Source organism: Choloepus didactylus, chromosome 13 (genome assembly GCF_015220235.1).
Source record: "Choloepus didactylus isolate mChoDid1 chromosome 13, mChoDid1.pri, whole genome shotgun sequence".
NCBI classification, from domain to species: domain Eukaryota; kingdom Metazoa; phylum Chordata; class Mammalia; order Pilosa; family Megalonychidae; genus Choloepus; species Choloepus didactylus.
Window position 1 is genome coordinate 50,192,127 of NC_051319.1, and position 22,141 is coordinate 50,214,267.

Here is a 22,141-nt window from a genome sequence, read left to right on the forward strand (position 1 = left end):
GATATTTCTCCAAAGAAATACAAATGGCCAAAAAGAGGAACATGAAAAGATACTCAACATCATTAGGTATTAGGGAATTGCAAATCAAAACCACAATGAGATACATTTCATAACCACTAGAATGGCTATTTTTAAAAAATGAAAATTACTGACATTGGAGAGGATGTGGAGGAACAAAAACACTCCTTTCATTATTGGTGGGGATGCAAAATTGTGCATCTACTGTGGAAAACAGTTTGGCATTCCTCAGGAAGTTAAAAGTATAGAATTACCATATGACCTGGCAATTCCACTTCTAGATACATATCCAAAAGATTTGAAAGCCGGGACCAGGACAGATAAGCACACAGATGTTCATAATGGCATTATTCACAACTGTTAAAAGAAAGATGCAACCCAAGCATCCATCAAACAATGAATGGATAAAAATAAAATGCTGTATATACATACAACGGAATATTATTCAGCCATAAAAAGGAGTGAAGCTCTGATACATGTGACAACATGAATGAACCCTGAAGACATCATGTTGAGTGAAACAAATCAGATGAAAAAGGAAGTATATTGTATGATTTCACCGATATGAAATAATTAGAATAAGCAAATTCATAGAGTCAAAAACTAGAATGCTTAAACTGTACAGTTTCCATTTAGTTCATCATAATATTTTGATAATGGATGGTGGTGATGGTAGCACAACATAGTGAATGCAATTAACAGCACTGAATTATATATTTGAATGTGGTTAGAAGGGGAAATTTTACGTTGTATATGTTACTAGAAAAAAATTAAAAAAAAAATCATAGGACTGTACAACATAGTGATCCCTATTGTAAACAATGAACTATAGTTATACAACTATAAAATTGTTCTTTCATGAATTTTAACAAATGTACCACACTAATGCAAGACATTAATAATATGAGGGTATATTTTATGGACAAGTTTCCTGTGAACATACAACTATTCTAATAAAAACTATGTAAGTGCTAATGAATTTTGAGGTGCCTGTGTTTGAGAGACACAAAGATGATTAAAATGTGGTTGTTTCCAACACTTCCTATGCTGTGTGAAAGGGAGAGATCCCATTTAAGGGTTGTGGGCATGGCCAAGCATGACACCTGACACTGGACAGATGAGAAAGACAGCATTTTATTAGTTACATAGAATCACAGCCCAGGGAAGGAGGATACCACCCAATATGCAGAACCACAAAGGGGTTGCACTTTGGAAAAGAGTGAACTAACCAGGAGCTGTGAGCAGCAGGCTTTGTTGCAGGGAGAGGGCGAGATGACCCTGTTTCTCACAGGAGGAAGTGATTGGGATAAGCAGGACCTGTTTCTCATCCCCTTGCTAGAGGACCTTTTCTGATGGAGCACAATGGGGAGGGGAACTTGTGGTTTGGCCATATGAAGACCTCCAGATTTCATCAGATAATACATAATACTGGCCTCTAATTTTAGGCCTTATACCACAATAGTCCTTCCCCTTAAGAAATTATACCCTAGAGAAAAAAGATTGGCCTGTAACTGATAGCATCACATTTCCGTTTGGAGTTCAAGTGATTTGAGGGATGGAAGGGGGGATCAAAGAAATAATTTCATCGGATGACATTCTGTAAATATATGACAAGAATTGGAAACTATTCAGTTCAAATTTAAATTTAAGTATGACATATTCCATACCTATCTGGTCTTTCAACAAAATTCTCTATTTTGTTCCTGTGTTCAAAGAATGTAAATATCTTTAATGTGCAGAATAGTTACAATTTTTAAGCACTTAAAACAATAGAATTCTTTCAGCCAAAAGCTATCAAATAATATGATGACTTTTCATTGTTCTTATTTTTTTTTAATTTAAGCAAAGCCTAAATCAAAGTCTTTAGGTAATTCCAAAAGGAACAAAAGGAATCATTAGAGAAGGACCTATAATAAAAGAAATAATGAAAATTTCTTTAAGCTGAAAATCACTTAAATTTTTGTATTCAAAGGGCCAGTAAAAATAATCAAAGACTATAAAGAATAAATTTAAATGACTGATAAACATATGAAAATATGCTAACCCTTCCAAATATGGGAAATGACTATTGTGTGGATCACTAAACAAGATAAATTGGCCACGAAAAATAGAACATTGAATGTGAGTGAAAATATTCAGAAAATTGGCTATAGAAATTAAGAAGCACCAAGGTGCAAAATATTTGAAAATCTGAAAAAACTTCTGCAGAAATTACACTGATGAATTTGCTAAGGTGATATCTGATAAAAACCTCAATCTGAACTTGATGCAACTGTTCTGTACTAGTGCTATGTCCTAATATTAACAACATTAACAATGGTTAAGGAAAAGAAACCCATAGGTTTTAACAACACTTAGCACTGGTTGTTTTTCAGTAACAATACTGCAGGATAAACTTGACAGAGATTGGGAAAAGAAAATGTCTACCATGTATAAAGGATACATACAATTTATCTCTACATCACTAAGCAAACAAGAAAGTTTGGATAACCAGAAAAGTATTTTCTCACTGTTTCAGTGGCCACTTTGTACCAGGGACATGATCTCATTACAGGCAACACAGACTAGAAAAAAAAACTGTAAAGTTTTTTCTTCTGGGGGCAATTGCTCTTGATACCCATTCCTGAATAGCTTGTAAAAGGTAATGTTTTTAGCATTGGCTCCACATCTCATATATACACACACAATGTAACATAGTGTAGACACAGACATGTGACTATAATATTTTATGCTGTATGACTAATATAAACTTATTTTCTAACTGTGGGCTTGCTGCAGTTAGCAGAGATCAGGAAGCCAAGATGAGCAGAATGAGTTCCATGATACTGACGGCTTTAACCCAGTAGCTAACGTTTGAACCTATGTTGATTAATCAACATTAATAAATGCTTGGCACAATCTTTGGCCTACACTGATATTTGAATATGAACCAGCAGATGAACTTTTGGATGGATTTTGTGACCTTAGTGAGAAGAAAATTATTCATTAAGTCTCTTAACTCAAGCCAACAGTTTATCAGCCAAAAACATAAATAAGTCAGAGGAAAGGGACATCAAAGATATTCTTTACCATGACAATCACGCAGCTGCTGTACTTTCTTTGAATGATGCGGAAATAGGTGGAAAGTATATAAATGAGGTCAGTAGTGAGGATGATGTAGACTGTGAGCATGGGTACACACACACACACACACACACACATATATATATCAATGTTATTATTCATAAAAACCTTGCTTGGAATAAAAAAATTCTTTGTTTAAATATGAATATTATTGTCTGTTTCTCATGGTTAGGAAAAAATAGTCTTTCTGAAAAGCAGGTGCATTTTCTACTACAACTCCATATCCTGGACCTCATCTTCCAAAAAGTCAGACTTAAAACTCTCCGAAGAGCTGTCACCAGTGCCCTCTTCCTGCTCTTTCAGTTACCCTTTCGTTGCATATTTCTGAATGTACTACTTAATTTTCTGCTTGTATTCTTCTGGTTGGTGGAAATACATGGCTGCAGCAGCATCACCACTGAGAGGATCTATGGGATTAGGATAGGTCAACAACTGGGATAGGAAGGCTTCAAATATATTGGTAAGATCATAGAGAGCTGTCCAAATTCCTGATGCTTCATCAATGTTGGCATGGAAAATTTTATTCATGAATCCTATAGATGGAGATCTGAAGGGTATTTATCAGGAAGATCCGCTCTAATTTTCCATATTCTGCCTTCATATGTTGCCCTCAAAAAAATCCCTCGATTTCTTACAGGAACCTTCGCGAATTTCTCTAGCTTGTCATGAAATAATCAGTCTCAACTCCCTGTTCACTTTCTTAATGATGTCCTTTAAAGCACTGAAGCTTAAAATTTTGATGAAGTCCAACTGATCGAATTTTCTCTAGTTGTTAGTGTTTTTGTTGTCAAATATAAGAAATCAGTTGTCTAAAACCAAGCTGTTCTAGTTTGCTAATGCTGCCAGAATGCAAAACACCAGACAGAGATGGACTGGCTTTTATAAAAGGGGGCTTATTTGGTTACACAGTTACAGTCTTAAGGCCATAAAGTGTCCAAGGTAACACATCAGCAATCAGGTACCTTCACTAGAGGATGGCCAATGGTGTCCGGAAAACCTCTGTTAGCTGGGAAGGCACATGGCTGGCATCTGCTCCAAAGTTCTGGTTTCAGAATGGCTTTCTCCCAGGATGTTCCTCTCTAGGCTGCAGTTCCTCCAAAATGTCACTCTTAGTTGCATTTGGGGTATTTGTCCTCTCTCAGCTTCTCCGGAGCAGGAGTCTACTTTCAACAGCCGTCTTCAAAATGTCTCTCATCTGCAGCTCCTATGCTTTCTTCAAAGTGTCCCTCTTGACTGTAACTCCTCTTCAAAATGTCAGTCTCAGCTGCACTGAGTTCCTTCTGTTTGCCAGCTCATTTATATGGCTCCACTGACAAAGACCCACCCTGAATGGGTGGGGCCACGCCTCTATGGAAATATCTCATCAGTTATCACCTACAGTTGGGTGGGGCGTATTTCCATGCAAATCTAATCAGCACCAAAACGTCTGCCCCACAAGACTGCATCAAAGAATATGGCTTTTTCTGGGGGACATAATACATTCAAACCAGCACACAAGCCCAAAAATATTTATGTCTATGTTTTCTTCTAAGAGTTTTATAGGCTTAGCTCTTACATTTAGCTCTCTCATCCATTCGAGTTAATTTTTGTATATGATGTGAGTTAAAGTTCCACATCATTCTTTTGTATGCAGATATCCAGTTGCCCCTGCACCATTTGTTGAAAAGACTTTTTCTTTCCCTCATTAAATAGTTTGGCACCCTTGTCAAAAATCAATTGACTGGTTTATTCGGTGTAGGATCTATATTTTCCAAACAATATAACTTCTACAGTCAGTTTGTTCAAACACCACAATTACATGGAACTTTGAATAGGAAGTGAGATATGGTAGGTCTGTATAGGTTACAGTGAAATAGCAACACATCCCAAAGCAATTTGGGCAGAGAATAAAAATATATATTCAGGGCCTTCTTGAGGAGCTGGGGGAGGATACAGAAGTGTTGGACTTCCTCACCTGGATTGTTGCTGATGTTCCCACAAACACTGGAGACTAACAGCTTGACATGCTGAGCCCTCTGTCTTGGGGCTTGCCCCTATGAAGCTTTTTACTGCAAAGGAGAGGCTAAACATGCTTATAATTGTGCCCAAGAGTCTCCTCCTGAGTGCCTCTTTGTTGCTCAGATGTGGCCTTCTCTCTCTAACTAAGCCACCTTGGCAGGTGATCTCACTACCCACCCCCACATGGGACCTGACTCCCAGGGGTATAAATTTCCCTGGCAATGCAGGATATGACTCCTGGGGATGAACTGGACCCAGCATCATGGGATTGAGAACATCTTGACCAAAAGGGGGATGCAAAATGAAACAAAATACAGCTTCAGTGGCTGAGAGATTTCAAATGGAGTCGACAGGTCACTCTGGTGGACATTCTTATGCACTATATAGATGACACATTTTAGGTTTTAGTGTATCGGAATGGCTGGAGGTAAATACCTGAAACTACCAAACCAACCCTGCAGCCTTGACTCTTGAAGACAATTGTATAACAAGGTAGATTACAGGGGGTGACAGTGTGATTGTGAAAACTCTGTGGATCGCACTCCCTTTGTCCAGTGTATGGATAGATGAGTAGATAAATGGGGACAAAAACTAAATGAAAAATAGGGTGGGATGGGGGGGGTGATTTGGGTGCTCTTTTTTATTTTTATTTTTTGTTCTTATTCTGATTCTTTCTGGTATAAGGAAAACGTTCAGAAATAGATTGGGGTGATGAATGCACAACTATATGGTGGTGCTGTGAACAGTTGATTGCACACCATGGATAATTGTATGGTATGTGAATATATCTCAATAAAACTGAATTAAAAAACAAACAAAAAAAATCAATTGACTGTAAATGTGAGAATTTATTTCTGGCCTCTAAATTCTATTCCATCTGTCTACATGTCTATCCATATGCCAGGACTACAATGTCTTGTTTACTGCAGCGTTGTAATCATTTTTGAAATCGGGAAGTGTCAGTTCTCTAATTTTGTTCATCTTTTTCAAGGTTGTTTTTGTTTTTCTGGGTCCCTTAAATTGTCCTATGGCTTTTAGGATCAGCTTGACAATTTCTGCAGAGGTCAGTTGGGATATTGATAGGGATTGCTTTCAATCTATAGACCAATGGGGAAAGTATTGCCATCTTAACCATATTAGGTCTTCTGATTCGTCAACATGGGATGTCATTACACCTATTTAGGTCTTCTTTAATATATTTCAGCCATGTTTTGTAATCTTCAGAGTATAAGTTTTCATTTACTTTATTAACTTTATTTCTAAGTATTTCATTCTTTTTGATGCTATTGTAAATGAAATTTTCTTAATTTCACTTCAGTTTGCTCATTGCCACTGTATAGAAATGCAATTTATTTTTGCATATTGATCTTGGATCCTGCAACCTTGCTGAACATGTTAATTGGCTCAAATGGTTTGTCAGTGGATCCTTTATGAGTTTTCTATAAAAACCAGTTATCATCTGCTGTCATTGCTTTATTCCAATACACCTTTTCTCTGACTACCTCCTTTGTCTTGTTATTGTCAAATATGTGTATAACATTTCTATATTTTAAAGTCCCAAAAATACAATTATGCAATATTGTTTTATATAATTGCTTTATAAGTCAGTGACTGGAAAAAAGAATAAATATGCATGTACATTGTCTTTCAGAATTACATAACTACATTTACTGGTGATCTTTGTTTTTTGTGTGAGTGTACATTCAAATTTCCATCTGTATTTACTTCTTTTCAGCCTGAAAAGTTTCTTTCATCTCTTGTAAGGCAAATCTGCTAGCAATGAATACTCTCAGTTTTTGCCTTTTTTTTTTTTTTTGCCCTCATTTTAGAAAGACAGTCTTGCTGGATACAAGATTCTTAGTTGACAGTGTTTTTTCTTTCTTTCAGCACTTCGAATACATCTTCCAATTGCCACTGGCCTCCATTATTTCTGCTGAGAAGTCAGCTGTTGATCATATATTGGACGTATTTTTCTCTTGCTGCTTTCAAGGTTTTCTCTTTGTCTTTAGTTTTCAGCATTTGTCCTATGATGTGTCTGGCTGTGGATCTCTTTGCATTTATTCCATTTGGTGTGCACTGAGCTTCTTGGGTGTGTAGATTAATATTCTTCAGCAAACTTGGGAAGTTTCCAACCATTATGTCTTCAAACATTTTTCTGCTCCTTTTTTTTCCCCCTCCTTCTAATATTCCCATTACATGTATGTTAGTGTCAAACATTTCTATGAAGCTCTAATTTTTTCTTCCTTCTCTTTTCTCTCTGTTCTTTAGATTGCATAATCTCTATTAATATATCTTCAAGTATACTAATTCTTTCTTCTGCCAGCTCAAATCTATTGTTGAGCTTCTCTAAATTTTTCATTTCAGTTAAGGCACTTTCAACTGCAGAATTTCTATTTGGTTCTTTTTATAATTTCTATCTCCTTATTGATATTCTCTATTTGATGAGACATTGTCTGCATATCTTCCTTTACTTCTTTAAACATGGTTTCATTCAGTTCTTTGAACACTTTTGTATCTACTTTGAATCCGTCTGTTAAATCTAACTTGTCCCCCTTAGAAGCAGTTTTGGTGGCCTGCCTTTTCTCCTGAGTATAGGCCATGCTTTCCTGTTTCTTTTCATGTCCTGTAATTTTTTGTTGAAAATTGCATATTTTAGGTAATATATTGTGGTAACTTTGGATACTTATTCCCCTCCTCTCTCTCCATGGCTTGTTTTGAGTTGTCATTTGCTTGCTTATTTGTCTTATTATTTGGATAAACTGTTTTAATGAATCAATTTCCCCCACAGTGTGAAGTCTTTGGTATCACTCCTCAGAGGGCAGAGTATGCAGTCTTAAGCATGAGCACAGTCACCCTAGGATGATAGAGGTTTTAGCAGGGATCACTTTGACTATCTCATTCCTTATCTCTGTTAAGCTGTCTCATTCTGTGTTACACCCAGCCCATCAGCCTCCACTAATTTTCAGTTGATTACTCCATTGTTCCCAATAATATCTTGCAACATAAATTGTTCAGCCACCCAATTCAATTAAATTCTGGCAGAGGTAGTTTTGAGGCCAGTCTTACATTTTCCTGACTCTAGGAGGGTGTTCCAGGTTGCTAATGCTGCTGTTATGCAAAATATCAGAAATGCATTGGTTTTATAAAGAGGATTTATTTGGTTACAAAGTTATAGTCCCAAGGCCATAAAGTGACAAAAAAAAAAAAAAAAAAGCCATCAACAATAGGGCATCTTAACTGAACAACACCGATGGCATCCAGAAAACCTCTATCAGCTGGGAAGGCACAGGCACATGGCTGGCATCTGCTCCGGGGTTCTGATTTCAAAATGGCTTTCTCCCAGGATGTTTCTCTCTAGGCATCTGGGATATTCTCTTAGTTTCTCCCAGGCAAATTCTGGACTAGCAAAAGTCTACTTTCAATGGCCATCTCCAAGATGTCTCTCTCAACTGCTCTACAAAATGTCCCTCTCAGCTGCTCTGAGGTCCTTCTGTTTGTGAGCTCTTTATAGGACTCCAGTGATTAAATCAAGACCCACACTGAATGGGCAGGTTCCATATGTGCATGGAAATAGTCCAATCAAATGTGATTGAGTCACATCTCCATGGAAACACTCAATCAAAGGATTCCAACCCAATCAACACTAATATGTCTGCCCACACCAGGTTGCATTAAGCAACATGGCTTTTGGGGGGACATAATACAACCAAACCGGCACAGAGAGCTTTTCTTAGCTGTCTCTTTTCCTGGTTATCTCTGGTGAACTAGCTGGCCTATGGTTTAGTTTGTTGCTCTTAGTTAAGTAGAACTATTATTTTCAAGAGTGGCCATAGGCTTGAACACTCTGTTGTGAATAAAGTCAGTTCCTTTGGGAAGAGCTCTGATGCTCTCTTTTCTTAGGAACTGCCTCTCCCCCGGGTAATCTCTCTGAGATACTACTCTGGTTGCAGGGCAGGGCAGTAGCCTCTGGTGTTCTTGGATTGCCTCTCCTCATGTGAAATCTTTGACCTATGTGCAAGCTAGGGTGAAGGCAATGAGTGTCCCAGTATTTTCAGCTTGCCACACCTCAGGTATAGACTCCTTCATATGGGTGGAAGCTCATTGGAGGAAGGGATCCCTTGACATCTCAACCACACGCACCAGAAATTTAGCCTCTTCAACTTGGATTTCAGAGAGAAATGCTTGCAGCCTGCTCATCCTGATGAAATACCTAATTGGGGGCAGAGGAGAGATGAAACTCCATTTTCTAGAACCCACCCAGAGTGGAGCTTCCACAAGGTGGAGTTGTCTGGGGGAGGAGGGATGGAAACAGCATGTTGTGGCTCAACTGACACAGACTCACTGTTCTTACCAAGTTTGGGTAGATTTTCTTAAATAAATATTTATTTTCTGAGCGTCCTTAGGACAATTTCCAGAGATTTTAAATGATTGTCTGTTTATAACTTTGCCAAATTTTCTTGTTTTGTTGGGGAATGGGTCTACAGAGTTCCTCACCCTACTATGCCTGAAGTGGAACTCCCCATGACAGTTTGTTATTTAGGAAGTATTCCAGTGCTAGCCTTTAAGATATTTTTTCTACTTTGTTACAACCACTTTTGTCCAAATCAACATTTGGCCAAACTTCTCATGCAGAACAACTTGCTCTCAAGTAAAATGCCTTACACCAAATTTCTTGAGCTAAGATTATACCCTTTCTGGACTAGAAGCATGACTCAGTGCTTTATGCTAGCCTCCTATTACTATACCACTCTACACTAATGTATGCTGAATTGTTGATCCATTTTTATTTACAAAAGTCTTTAAGATGGGTTCCAAAAATAAATATAAGAAAAAATAAGTTAAATTGGCAAAACAAAAATAAGATAAAAAAAAAAAAAAAAAAAGGTAAGACAGTAAGATGGAGCTGGTGTGAAGTTAACACAAAATTTATGCCATCAAATCACATATATTTGCTTGCTAGAGGCAGGCAACAAATTTGTCTTAAGAAAATGCTCAAAGGCACAATTTACAGTGTCTGTAATCTTAAAACCAAAACAGTTGCACAGAAGCAGCAGTTATTCCTCATAACATTACAAGACATCTCTCCCATAGCCACCATAAAGAAGATAAGAAATAATATAATGGAAAACCTCCTTAAGGTAAGAATAATAAAGGGTTTTATGGGGCAGTCTCGTATGTTCAATATAAATATATGACATCACTACAAACAATAATCAATTTTGTATGACATCAATAAAATATGATCCTGGCATTCAGCTCTCTAATGGCCTGGCTGCTGCAGAAAGATCTGTGTGCTTTAAGAAGTGATTCTACCCAGCACCCTGCTAGAAGATATGTGGAAATGCATGAAGGTCCTTCTGTTTGTCATAATGGTATTGGGGATATTCAGTGCCCTGCATCCAATGCCAAATATATCCTCCAATTCTGGGAGAGTCCTTCAAAGGAAGAATTGCTGCTCTTATAATGAAAATAGCATGAACCCCTTTCCCCACGGAGGAATACTGAGCTATAATTTTGAATTTTAAACTATATTCCACAGAAAGGCTTCATAGGCTGCCATGTGTGTGAGTTTCTGTATTATGTGGGAGTCTGGGTATGTCTGCATGTAGGAAGTGAAAGGAAAAGTTGCTTCCTTAGCCTTTTCAACTGAGCTGCCTCATTTTTACCTGTTCTACATATTGGACCTATGAATAAGACTTAGTTTAAACCAAATTGTGAAAGAAAAACTGCTATTCATCAGAATTCCAGGAGAGGGGGGCGGGAAGCAACCCAGGGAAAGGCAGCTATGGAAAAGCCAACATTGCCCAAGGTAAGGAGGAGGCTGCAGAATATCAGAAGACAAGATGAAAGAATGAGGAATATGGCAGAAATAAAAGTTCTTGTACTTCTTCTCATGCAGACCTCTTCTCATGATTTCCCTAAATCTTTGGAAAAGAATTAAACTCACAATAGGCTTGAGTACTGTATTAGTTAACTAATGCTGCATAACAAATCACTCCAAAACTTAGTGCCTTAAAACAATAAAAATTATTTATTATCTCTTATGGTTTCTGTGGATCAGGAATTTGGTAGTAGCATGGCTGGGCAGAATGGCTCAGGATTTCTCATGAAGGTGCAGTCAGATGTCAGCTGCAGCTTTAGTCAGATGTTGGCTATGCATTTCAGTCTTCCAAAGGCTTGACTGGGTCTGGAGGATCTATTTCCAAGGTGGTTGATTCACGTGGCTGGCACACTAATGCTGGATACTGGTGAAAGATCTTGGGTCCTCTTCATGTGGGCATCTCCTCAAGACTGCTGAAGTATTCTCACCTCATGGAGGCTAGCTTTTCTTGTAGCAGACAATCCAGGAAAACAAACGGAAGCTGCAGTATCTTTAGGACCTAGTCTCACAAAGGCCAGATCACTCTTTACTGCCACTATATTTGCTTGTTCATAGAGGCCAGCCATAATTCAATATGAGTAGGTACTACAGAGGAACATGGATATCAAGAGGCAAAGATCACTGGGAGCCATCTTGGAGGCTGGCTACCACACAGTGTATTTTATTTATCTATTTGCTTATTCATTTATATTTTCATGAAAGCCAACAAATGCAGAAGTAGAGCAGATACAGAGAGACTATTAATAGGATGTGAATTTGTTGGGGTGTTAAACTAAATACACCTATATCTTGAAGAAAGCATTCTGCTGCTAAAACCAAAAAACAACCAACCAAACCAAAGCTATCAAAACAAAAGACAAAAGGTTTATAAACTATCTAGATCAGGGGTTGGTTAACTTTTTCTGTATAGGGAAAAACAGCAAATACTTTGGGCTCTGAGGACTACATGGTCTCTATAGTAACAACTCAGCCATACACGATACATGAATGAATGGACATGACTATGTTCCAATAAAACTTTATTTACAGAAATAGAACACATTTGCCTGGGGTCATAGTTTGACAACTCCTAATCTAGAGGAATAGATGCTGGGTTTATCGTGTGGATTATCATCCTTGAATATTCTTTCTCAGGGAACATTTTTTTTCTATTAGTTTAAAGCAGTGACAGGTTTAAATACACTGAGATAAGTACCTGGAGTGGACCTAGACAATATTGCCAGTTAATACCATGCCATATGTTTTAATAATCAGCCAAGCTCAGCATAGGATTTACATTATCCTCTGAACATTTAGGCCTCTTAACAACATTAGCAGTATTGTTATTTCTTACAAAGGACTTAGTCTTTCTCTAAGTGAAAAATTAGAATAAACCATTCCTCTTTCCACACACCCCAACAAATAATCTATTGTGGTCTTTTCTACAGCAGGGACTCTTTGTGTGATGGGAACATCTGTATGTATATGTTTTTAACTGAAGAAATCCCTTTACAGTGCTAGGCCAGTTGAGAGATTATTAATGGAGATCATTCATTCTATCAGAAACATAGCTCAGATATGAGAGACAAGTGAAGTTGTGTGTGTTTTCCTGTTTATTATTCCCACTACATATTTCTACCTATGTAAAAAAGTTCAAATAGGATAAACCATGGCTATTTCTTGGCTGGTACAATGATCACAAGTTGTTTATATTGGGCAGGGGGGCATACCAAAGGTTACTATTCAGGGATATTATTTATTAGAATCAAATTAGATGCTAAGTGCATAAGTATTTTAAAAATCTCAAAATACATTTAAATTTTAGCTATCACTAAACTATTAGTTCTGTTTAAGGAGTTTTCTCATGTACGTTATCATCCATATCCCTTATGACAGACACTGCGAGCTTCCTATCCAATAATCATTCTCCTCTCTTTATTAAAGTAAATCTGATTTTATTTGAAGGGACAAGGTCTTTGGTGCTTGACTAAAAAGCATGTTCCCCTGAAGTATCTTAGCCTCCTCTGCAACTAGAAGTTCCTGCCTGCATTTGGGTCCTGGCCATTTTCTGGTAGATTATTTTACTACATTTAACTGGCACTTTAAAAAAGAAATCAATGATTTTTTTTCATTTTCATTTATTCATTCATCAAATAGTTATAGAGCACCTCCTAAATACTAGATACTGGGTTGTTAAAAATATGGTCTCAACAAAACTCACCATGTTGTAGTAAAAAGTTAGTGATCCAAATAAAAGTGAATCAAGTGAATATAGATTTAGCAAATGATTTATTGTATTAGTATTGAAAATGTAAACTAATAGGAATAAAATAATTTCTTTAGAATTGTAATGAACCAGTAGGAAATATTTTAGAAAAACTAATTCATTTAAACTTGATTTTATGAAAATATAAGCAAAACTAAAGAGTAAGAGTACATAGTATTTCATTTAGAACAGTGAATATCAAAATGTTTTCTGTGGAATACAGCCTCTTGGGATATAACTATCACCAAAAAGCTTTTTGGTGTGTAATAAGTTTGAGAAACATTGTATCAAACAAAATTAAATAAGTTTCCATATTGTAAGATTTCTGAGTTCTTAACATGCTCACATGCGCTGTGACACTTCCTGGATAACAGTATGAGATGTAATTTTGCTTAAATTGATTGACTACAGAAACCATCTCCTCGAATCACAAGGTACATTTTGGAAAATGCTGATTGAGAGCACTAAACTATTTACTAAGTACTTGTGACCAGGCAATTCAGTAGGAGGTCTGGATGAACAATGAACTTCAAGAAAGGAACACTTACCAAATTAATCATGACAATAATAATTCTGATTGTGAATCACAGTTTCGATAAAAATATGGTATTACTCACCAAGATAAAAAAGGGTTCAAACAGAGCAGTTCTTACTGAAATAAAAATCTGGTACTCACCTTGAACCTAAACATTTATGCAGAGCATCAAAACTAAAAAGATTTACACAACAAAGAGATAAGTTCCAGCTCATGAAATGGCTCCAGCAAGCTGCCTGGATGCTTGGCAGTCCATCTGCAACCTGGCATAGACCCAGAATTTAAAATAAGAAAAAAATAATAATGCCTGGTGTATTTTTTTTTAAGTTCCAGTTAAAACAAGGTTGGAAAAGTACACTAATCTTTAAGACAAAGAATTTTTCTGAGGACTGGATATAATAGTCAAATTATATCAACTCTTCGGAAAGGTAACATGTATTAGTGAAAACAACAGTTAGACTATAACAAGGAGTAAAGGGCAATTTGACCAAAGACAGCTGAAAAGTAGAGTCTATTGAAACTTACCAACATAAGGCAAATAAGGGAAACATACCACTGTCTTACCCCTGGCAAGAAAGGTCTCTTAATCAAGAACTCGCACCCTTTTATCAAGATAAATTGTCTTTTAAAAATTCTTTTACCACAATCCACCCTACACACACCCTGCTCAAAATTTTTTAACTTTCTCTTTCGAAGTCCAAGAGTCAGGCTTTTGAATTAAGAGATGCCACAGGGCATGTAAGCCCAGAGGAAATTAAAAGAATTCCCCAACTGACAGCAATAAGAAAGTTGCCTACCTCCTTTAGTCTCCCCAGCAGAACGTTAAATGACCCGGTGGCTGATTCCCCCACCCTCCTCTTTCCAGCCTCTCAGAAGTGTTTCCACGCTAGACCACTTCGATTCTTAGGAGCGGCAAGATGGCCGGCCTGGGTAGGGGGTGTGAGTAGTAGATACTTATCCAAAGCCAGAGCCCTGGGACCGTAAGAAAGGAAGCTCAGTACTTCCGTTTGCGGTTTTTTTTGTTTTGTTTTGTTTTGTTTTGTTTTGTTTTGTTTTTGTCCCGAGATGGTGAATGTAGCAAGAACTTCGCTCCCAAGCCATTAGAAGTAGGGCCCAGTAGTCACTCACCGCAGCGCTCGGGGTCGCTTGGGACGGAGACTGGTTGCTAAGGACGCTCTGAGAGCCGGAACGTTGCTCTTTTACCCTCGGTGACCAGCCAATCAAGACCTCAGGTACAATTCCAACTTCCTCTACCCGCCTCCACGACATTTGTGTCCAGTTTCGAAAGAATAAATGCAATGTTTGTGAAAGATTTTCATAGCCTTTAAAACATATCCTAAATACCCAGTAATGATCCGTTTTAAATACTGCACATACGTGGACTAACCAGCCAATAGCCGCGGCAAAGAGTAGGTTGGCAGTGCTTTGGTCTCTCCACAAATCTTTTTGTCTCTTCCAAAGCTCCGCCCCAAATTAAAATCTAAATTTAAAAAATTAAAAAGTATCCTTGCTATACAAAGGAAGCTGTGTTTCTGAATCAAATTGCTGCTTGTAAACTCCTTTTACATAGAAAATCTGGAGCCGCCTGTGTCCTCAGCAATCAAGGTCCTTTCCTCTATCCTTGTAAACAAAGTACGCAGGGTGCTCTGCTACGGACTAAACACGAGGGGGCGAAGCGAACTCAAAAGAATGCCTATTTTTAAAGATACTCTACAATAAAATTATCTAATTTAAATCATTTTAAAATTCCTGTGTCTACCAATGGGCGAGCAAATTCATATATTCTACAAATGTTCAGGTTTCACTTTTACTATATGAAAGAAAGAGGAAAATTATTTCTGAATCCAAAGGTAATATGCAAGGGTTGTCCTGGTGAAGAAAACAGCCCTAAAAAAATTAAGAGCTTTAACAGAGAATTTAGTTAATATTTACATGAAATACACCAATTCTGAATTTAGATGCTGTTCATAATAAGAACCGCATAAATCTTATTTGCTTGTTTTTGTTTTGACCACGTTTTTGTGAGCAAAATTATAATATCTGTTCCCAAGCTTCTCTGAAACATATCCCTCCCACTTCATCAGTAAGTTGAAGGTAGAAACAAAAATGAAATTGTTGAGAAAAACTATGATAAATATATCTTAGAGAGCAGATCCTATAGTACTAACCTATATATAGTGTGTTCCAAAAAGAGAACAAAATTTTAAAAATCATAGTAAGATCAAAGAAACTTTCTTGAGCCCAAAAAATGCCCTGAGGCGGCAGATCAAGTATGCTTACCATATTCCAAGTAAAATTAATTAGGAAAGACTGCTGCACATAAAAATAGCTTGATGATTTTTTTCAAAAGATCTAGGAAAAATGCTAACAGCATAAAAATTACAAACTGTTAAGTAGGTTATTCACAAAGGAATAGAAAAGCAGACTGACCAAAAACTTCTCCATAATATAAACAGCAGTTGATGATTCTACTAAGAATCTAGAGGCATATTTTTATACAAGGATGAATTCACAATTCCTCCCCCTCCCCTGATACACTTTAAGATGAAACCACTCAAAATTAATCACTCAGGTGAGCCCAGCCAACATCACCACATCTCAACAAACCCATAAATCTGTGAGTGAGAAAAAGATTTGCATTGTAAGCCACTAAGTTTATTTTCTCAATAGCTGACTAACATGACGATTATGTAAAATTTTAATTGGTGAATCTCAAAAAAATTTCCATTATAGTGTTGAATACTATTACCACAAACCTGTCATTGAGTCTGTATTAACAATAGAAACCTTACCTCTTAAAAAGATTACAAATGCTATGAAAAGTAACCTATTGCTACAAAGAATGATTTGAGTAAAGGAACCTGGTAGAGTGAATCTCCAACAAGACAAATTCTTAATTTTAATCTGCATTCCTGTGGGTGTAAACCCATTTATAAATAGGACCTTGTGTTGATGTTATCATTAAAGGTACAGTCAAATTGAATTAGAGAGGTCATGATCTGTAATCCTGAAGGATTTATAAAGAAAGGAAATTCAGTCAGTTCAAACCAGAAACCAGAAGTCAGAAGATGCAGAAGCTGGAAGTCAAACAAAGCCACAGAAGGAGAGAATAAAGCAGATGCCCTGTGATGGAGGACTGCCATCACCAGAACGCTGCCAACCCGTGCAGAAAGCATGGCCTTGCCGACATCTTGATTTTGGATTCCTGCCTTGATTTTGGATTCCTGCCCTTCAAAACTGTGAGACAGTAGATGCTTTTTGTTTAAGCCAGTCCATTTTGTGGTATCTGACATTGCCGGAGCAAATTAGGGCAATGCAATACAAATGTAATATTAAAATCTTATTTTACCTTTTGACTCTAATGCACTTTTACAAGCCAAATGACCAGTTTATATTTAATATCATTTGAGTTTTAATTACCTTTTCTTCTCTTTTTTTTTGAATGACAAAAAACTGCAAGTGCTGTTTTATTTCCAACTCTATTGTAAAAATACTAATGAAAAAAAACCTAAAGCTGACATCAAAGGACTTCAGAAAATATTAAAAAGTTATTATCTAGAAAGTTGTTAAATTACAAAATCAGTATGAATTCTAATGTAGCAATTCAAACTGATAACATTTTTTTTCATAGCTGTATCTTTTTCCTGTGGTTCATTTTTTTTCCCTCCTTTTGGATTTTTTTTTATTAGGGAAGTTATAGGTTTATAGAAAAATCTTATAGAAAAATCATGCAGAAAGTACAGAGTTTCCATATACCCCTCTCACACACATAGTTTTCCCTATTATCAACACGTTGCATTAGTGTGGTACTTTTGATACAATTGATGAAACAATATTATTATAATTATACCATTAACAGCAGTCCATAGTTTATATTAAGTTTCACTGTGTGAGTTGTACAGTTTTATATTTGTTTTTTTTAAATTTTCTTGTGGTAACATATATACAACTTAAAATTTCCCATTTTAACCACTTTCAATTATGTCATTCAGTGCTGTTAATTTTATTCACAATGTTGTGCTATTATTACCACCACCCATTTCCAAAATTTTTCCAACCCAAACAGAATCTCTGTACTAATGAAGCATTAACTCTCTATTTCCTACCCCCACCCCAGACCCTAGTAACCTGTATTCTAGTTTCTGATTCTATAAATTTTCATATTCTAATTATTTCATAAGTGAGATCATACAATATTTGTCTTTTTTTGAATGGCTTATTTTACTCAACATGTCTTCCAGGTCCATCCATGTTGTATCATTGTGCTGGTTTGAATGTATTGTGTCCCCCAAATGCCATTATCTTTGTGGTCTTGTGGGACAGACGTTTTGGTGCTGGTTAGATTTGCTTGGAATGTGCCCCACCCAGCTGTGGGTGGTGACTTCGGTGGGATACTCCTATGGAGGTGTGACCCCACCCATTCAGGGTGGGCCTTGATCAGTGGAGCCATATAAAACATGCTGACTTTAAAGAGACTGAACGGAGTGCAGCTGTGAGTGACGTTTTGAAGAAGAGCAAGCTTGCTAGAGAGGAATGTCCTGGGAGAAAGCCGTTTTGAAACCAGAACTTTGGAGCAGACGCCAGCCATGTGCCTTCCCAGCTAACAGAGGTTTTCCGGACGCCATTTGCCATCTCCAGTGAAGGTACCCGATTACTGATGTGTTGCCTTGGATGTTTCGTGGCCTTAAGACTGTAACTGTGTAGTGAAATAAACCTCCATTTTATAAAAGCCTATCCATCTCTGGTGTTTTGCATTCTGCAGCATTAGCAAACTAAAACAATCATGTATCAAAACTTCATTCCTTTTTACAGTTGAATAATATTCCAATTACAGCCCTCTAATTCAATTTGATCATAATACAGTGGAATATTATGTATATCTGTCTGAGAGGACAGATATGCCTCTTCTAGCTTCTGTAGTAGAAGGTGGGATACTGCTTTTCACTCAGACTTCATCTGATGTCCAATATCTGAGTCTTCATATGAGTAAGAGTTTCCCTGGTGTGTGTTGGAATGTTGGGGGTAGGGTGGAGTGTGTGTGTGTGTGTGTGTGTGTGTGTGTGTGTGTAGCAGCAGTGGCGGCTTGGGAGGGTAGATATTATTTCAGACAGAGAAAGAGCATGGACAAAGTCATTATTATGATGGAAGAGTTCATGCTATGTTCAGGAAACTTAAAAGACAAAAGTATGGAGTTCAGAAAGAAGAGTGGTTAAACAAAATACAACTGGAGAAGTATGCAGTAGTTAGTTTTTGAAAACACACTTATGCCATACTAAGTTCTTAGAACCATTTTGGCATGCTGAGAGAATTAAGGGCTATTTCAGAGTTTTAAATTTGAAATAAAATAACTAGATATGAGTTTTTAAAAATTTGATGTGGATAATGGATTGGGAGAGAAAGAGAAGACATTTAATTTTGGGGTGAATTGTTATGCCACAATAGGGAATAATACAATTATTAAATATACTCTTATTCTCATCAAATGCACTTTGGCCACTCTTTCTAAATTCTAAAGAGAATTACGTGTTTTTAATTCATGTGTTATGAATTTCCCAAACGAGTTGGAAATTTTAAATAATGATGCCATTTCAGCATCATTATTTCAGAAAGATTTGAAGAATATAGGATGACAGGGCTTCAATAGTGTTCTAGAACTCCTTATTGAATGCCATATGAATAATGAGAACAGATTCAGTAATCTAGGAAGATCTTTATTGCTTTGGTCATAATTAAAACTGTACTGATCTAAAAATAATTTTCCTTTTAAGCATAAAATAAAAGGTTATTTTAGAGCAATTAGAAAATGCAAAGTACAAAAATAAAACTCACGTGCTAACCCATTGTCAAAGTATAATATAATCTTATTATTTTGGCACACATCCTTCTAATGTGTGTGTAGCATTGTTTTTACAAAAGTAAAATCATGCTGTACATAATGTTTTTAATTTAACATGTACAGTTTCACATCATTTAATATCCATCTCTAATGTGATCTTTAAACATGCATACTGTCAGCTGAGTTCATCTCCCTCACCACTCTCACTGTAGACCACTCATCACCATCATGTCTTGCCTCAGCATCTTGTAACAGCCTACTAAATAGAGGAAGCTTCTGACCTTTAACCATGCAGAAGCCAGCTTAGTCCTTCTAAATATTAATCAGGTCATATCACTTCTCTACTTTCAATAAAACCCTCCTTTAAATTCTTGTCCATTACCTAGAATCCCCAAGAGCTGTCCCCAAGCCTTCTTTTAGCTCTCATTTCCTATCACTTTCCCCCTTGCTCACTAGCTAGCTAGCTTGTTGTCAGAGCCTTATTTATACTAAAGTATCCCTGGAAAGTTTTCCTCCCAGATATTCATTCAGGTTGCTATTCAAAGGTCACTTCCTCAGAGAGGCCTTCCTTGACCAAATTTAACACTGGTTCTATCACTTGCTTTTTTGTTTATATATAATATTTTGTTATTACCTGACACTGCCTTATATGTTTGTTTCATTATTTGACATAATACACATCTGTTAATTATTTGTCCTCCTAACTAGAATGTCAGTATAACCATGCAGGGACTAGTATGGTTATTCACTATTCTGTCCCATTGTCTGTAAAAGTACCTGGCACAAGGTAAGTGCCCAATAAATATATTTTGATTAAAGAACCGTATAGATGTAGTATTTTGATTAATTCTCTATTCGTTGATTTCACTTCCTGCCATTTTTTCCTATTATAAACAATCTTGCCAAGAACATGGATGTAAGTAAATAAATGCACCCTATATTAGTTTCCTAAGACTTAGAAGTCAAAAAGATACGAACATTTTAATAGTTTTTGATATATGTTGATGAACTGTTCACCATCAAATATTAGTTTTTAAAGCACTCCAGAAGTGAATGAGAGCTACTTTCTTCTTACATTGTATGACAATGTGCATTTTTCCTTTTAAACACTGTCATTTTAATAAGTGAAATACAATTTTTATTTAAATTTGTCTTTCTTAAACTACACTTCAGACAATTTTTTTCATGACTATTACCATTTGCATTTCTTTTTATATGAAATGCCTCTCCATGTCTTTTGCGTATTATTCTACTTTTTTGCCTTTATTCATTGGTAACAGTTATTTTCACATCAGTTTCTCCTTGTCTCAACACGTAAAAATGTAATTTTTCCCAGTTTGTGGCTTGCCTTTCAAATTTGATTGCTATGGTGTTCTAGTTTGTTAATGCCCAATATGCAAATTACCAGAAATGAATCAGCTTTTGTAAAGGGGGTTTCTTTGGGTACAAGTTACAGTCTTAAGGCCATAAAGTGTCCAAGATAATACATCAACAATCAGGTACCTTCAATGGAGGATGGCCAATGGTGTCTGGAAAGCCTCTGTTAGCTGGGAAGGCATGTGGCTGGCATCTGCTCTAGAGTTCTGGTTTCAAAATGGCTTTCTCCCAGGATGTTCCTCTCTAGGCTTCAGCTTCTCTCCAAAATGTCACTCTCAGTTGCTCTTGGGGCATTTGTCCTCTCTTAGCTTCTCCAGAACAGAAGTCTGCTTTCAAAGGCCATCTCCAAAACGTCTCTGTAAACTGCAGTTCCTCTCTCAGCTCCTGTGCATTCTTCAAAGTGTCCCTCTTGGCTGTAGCAAGCTTGCTCCTTCCCTCTGAGTTTATATTGGTCTAGTAAACTAATCAAGGCCCATGCTGAATGGGTAGGGCCACATGTCATGGAAACTATCCAATCAGAGTTACCACCCACAGTTGGGTGGGCACGTTTCCATGGAAACAACCTAATCCAAATGTTCCAACTTAATCCCCACTAATATGTCTGCCCCCACAAGATTGCATCAAAGAACATGGCTTTTTCTGGGGAACATAATATATACAAACTGATACATATGGTTTTCCTTTTTCATTTACCACACGGAAGTTTAAATTTTACATGATCAAATTTATTAGTGTTTTCCTAAATGACTTTAGACATGTTCTCTCCTAACAAGTTGTCTAATCCACTACTTGAAAAATATTCACCTGTTATTTAATCTTTAAAAAGAGGAAAAAATACATTTTACATCTGGAATTTATTTGGGAGTAAGCTGTTAGGTAGGTGTTATTGTTCCCCACCCCCACTTTTCTAGTTACCCACTTGTCCTCCTTTAATGCTTCATTCTTTCTCTACTGATGTGATTGTGAAATTGTGGGATGTCACTGTTTTTATATTAAAAACATACACTCAGGCCTTCTTCCTTTCCTTCTTTTAATAAACAATAGGTTTAGGACTTGAGCCAATCCCATCCTTGGAGTCACCATTCCTAGGTGAGGGAAAAATATATACATTTATTGCCATAACCAGTA

The 22,141-nt window shown here is 36.8% G+C and overlaps 1 protein-coding gene and 1 pseudogene across 9 annotated transcripts in view; both read right to left on the reverse strand.

Annotated features, from left to right (window-relative positions):
- TMEM232 (transmembrane protein 232) overlaps window positions 1-22,141 on the reverse strand; it is a 384,954-nt gene that overhangs the window by 289,153 nt on the left and 73,660 nt on the right. For 3 of the 9 annotated variants that reach the window (XM_037800744.1, XM_037800746.1, XM_037800745.1), the window contains exon 1: window positions 13,942-14,544. The exons of 1 other annotated variant lie outside the window; for it this stretch is intronic. The gene's annotated coding sequence lies outside the window, so the exon portion shown is untranslated. Of the gene's footprint in view, window positions 1-13,941; window positions 14,546-14,597; window positions 14,881-14,928; window positions 15,349-22,141 lie in introns of those variants that run through there. 5 more of the 9 variants (XM_037800743.1, XM_037800738.1, XM_037800739.1 and 2 more) reach the window with 4 other exon arrangements.
- Window positions 3,352-3,824, reverse strand: LOC119507578 (annotated as a pseudogene).